Here is a 3,120-nt window from a genome sequence, read left to right on the forward strand (position 1 = left end):
AGCTGCATCAGGGAACATTTATTTAATAAGAACTGCTTTCTTGCATTATTATAGAACTTATTTTCTGCTACCTCATCCATTTGCACGACTGTATATTGTATGCTGAACACTCTGTATGTTTTTAAAGGTGTGCTGTGTGCATTGTATCTACCTTTGGTGCACTAGAAGCCAAATAGAAATTCTACGCAGGTTGCCAATGACATCATTCTAATCTTATCAAGTCTAAAATTTTTTGTATTATTTTAATTAACTGCTGGAGAAAATTAACAAAAATTGCATTTGAAATTAAAAAAACATATCAAAAACATGCATTCTGGAATTCTGTGGCTCTGTGTTATTGTCAGCTTTCATGTTTTTGGCAAGATCTTACAAACAGAGACTGATTTTAGTGAGTTTGTTTGTGTCAAAGTCAGAGAGCCGTGTCTCTCTACAGTGAGAGGTTTTTGTACGGCGGCTCAGTGAGTTTGTATCACTGTGGTGGACTTTTGGTGGAGGAACCAGACTGGATGTTGGACGTAAGTTTCTGCACAAATACTAGATAAACTGTTTTTAAAGTTATGTTTAGAAGTCTTTTTTGTAATGTCTGCAGTATTTATGTTATGTCATTGAAGTCAGAGCAGCTTTAATCAACATTTCTTTTTACATTTTCGTCATACTTGAAGTCAAACAGGTTGAAATGTAAAAAGATAAAACTGCAAACCAGTTTTACAAATGTTTATCAAGATTATATTCTTAATGTTTCACCTCAGTGATAACTATTTTTTTCTAATAAATTCAGAATCAGCTTTTTAAGAATAAACTAACGGTGATTGATTCATGTGGTTTCAAATTTTGAAAATCTTTTGAACAGTTTTAATGAGAATTGACATCAACATAAAGAACATTTGATTGTAGGAAGTGCAGTAATATATGCATTTGTTATGGCTGCCCAAAACAAACTGTAAAATGCATTTTACTAAAGTAATGTATCGTCAATGTTTGGGAGGAAAACGTTTAATAATTTGTCTAAATTCTGATATTTTATGTCCAGTGTAGTTTGATATATTTGAGGTCATTCTGTATGATGATTCTCTCTGTGCTGATTTGCATGAGAGGCTTCTTAAAGGGAAGTGAAACAATGTGTGAGTGAGTGACTGATGGAGCAGAAAAACCATCTGACAGAAACTCCTTAAAGGAGAAAATAGCTGTGTGGTCCCTGTCCTCTAAGCTGATTGGTGTCTCCTAGGTGATGTCCGTCCCACCCTGACGGTGCTGCCCCCCTCCAGTGAGGAGCTGCAGCAGGGGAAGGCCACGCTCATGTGTCTGGCCAACAAGGGCTTCCCCTCAGACTGGAGTCTGGCCTGGAAGGTGGACGGCAGCAGCAGCAGCAGCAGCAGCAGCTGGGAGGAGAGCAGGAGCCCTGGGGTGCTGGAGAAGGACGGCCTCTACAGCTGGAGCAGCACCCTGAGGCTCCCTGCAGACCAGTGGAGGAAGGTGGGCTCTGTGACCTGTGAGGCCACCCAGGGCTCCCAGACTCCACTCTCAGAGACACTGAGGAGAGACCAGTGTTCCCAGTCCTGACCTGACTCACTGGGACTCTGCTGCTGGTTTTACTCTGCTACTGCTCTCAGTCTGCTCTCTGTCTCTCTCATGACGTTTCAGTGTGAACATGTTCTTGCTTGTGTTGATGGTTTCAATATTTCAAAGCAATAAAGATTTGATCAAATGTATCATATGAGTTTCATGTGACTTCATTTCTTGGACATATGTTATATATTAGGAGCATTACTCAAACTAATGCACAAAAGCCACAACAGTAGTGAGTCTTTTTTTCAGACTAATTTTTCAGACTGTGGATAATCTTCTACTGCAGTTGCCATTATGGATCAATCAATTTATTTTGTTAACAATACACATGGTAAGACATTTCTAATAGTAAAACACAAAGCTCTCTGTTATTACTGATGTCTGTCCTGGAAGAAATGTCACCTGTTAAGTTTGTGTGTTGTTAAATTCTACCTATAAATTATACAGAAGATTTTAATTCAAAGCTCTTAATAATAAGAGGAACAGTGTATCATCTGCAAAAAGTCACATAACATGAATCTAATTTGAGATTTTCCACCAAATCACATTTAAATGAGACAGAGTAACTTCAACAAGACATGAGAGAGATCAAAGGACAGTCTCTGTCTCTTAGTGTCTGCCAGCAGATTTGACACTTATGTAACACACATATATGTGTAGATATAGTTAAAGTGTCAATTATGTCTTTTGTATTTTTATAATTCCAGGTCATATAAAGCCTGTTTACATTTACATGAGTGGCAGGAGCTCAGTTTGTTGGGACTTGGCTTGGGAACCAGAGGGTCCCCAGTTCAAGTGCCTGTGCCGACTGAACACAGAGTGGGGACTGGGAGCTGAAGAGCTGTCATTGAGCAAGGCACCAAAGCCTCAACTGCTTCGGGCACTTATCCATGGACAGTCCCCTCATCACTCCATTAATGCATGTGTATGGGTACATGTGTGTGTATTTTGGGCCTGTGTGTGTGTGTGTCCTCAGTGAAGTGTATCAGTCTCTGCAGTAGCTTCCAGCTGCAGCAGTCAGTTCAGTTTCTGTTCAGTCTGACTGAGGGAGGTTTTTGTACGATGCTTTTTCACTGTGTGAACAACCACTGACTGTTGATGACATGAAAACTCTGACAGTAGTAAACTGCTGCATCTTCAGTCTGGACTCCACTGATGGTCAGAGTGAAGTCAGAGTTTGATCCACTGCCTGTAAAACGACCTGGTATCCCTGATGCTCGAGTGCTGGTGCGGTAAATGAGCAGTTTAGGAGTTTCTCCATCTCTCTGTTGGTACCAGGCTAAGGCATGGTTGCTGCTCCAAGTATAAACATCCTGACTGGTCCTACATGTGATGGTGACGGAGCCTCCCACAGCAGAGCTCACTGCTCCAGGCTGAGTCACTGTGACCTGACCTCTGCACTCTGAGGATACAGAGACACAAACATAAAGCAGCATCATGGTTTTGTCAGCTTCATTTCAGAGGGACAGATGTTGATAGAGGAGAGGAGTTTGATTCTCTGGACTTTACCTGTGAAGCAGCAGCAGAGGAGAGTCCAGATGAGGACGGAGATCA

The 3,120-nt window shown here is 41.2% G+C and overlaps 1 pseudogene; it reads left to right on the forward strand.

Annotated features, from left to right (window-relative positions):
- The first annotated feature begins 1,231 nt into the window (after window positions 1-1,231).
- On the forward strand, window positions 1,232-1,609 carry LOC144467393 (Ig kappa-b4 chain C region pseudogene; annotated as a pseudogene).
- Window positions 1,610-3,120: the final 1,511 nt, after the last annotated feature.

Source organism: Epinephelus lanceolatus, chromosome 16, assembly GCF_041903045.1.
Source record: "Epinephelus lanceolatus isolate andai-2023 chromosome 16, ASM4190304v1, whole genome shotgun sequence".
In the NCBI taxonomy this organism is placed as follows: Eukaryota; Metazoa; Chordata; class Actinopteri; order Perciformes; family Serranidae; genus Epinephelus; species Epinephelus lanceolatus.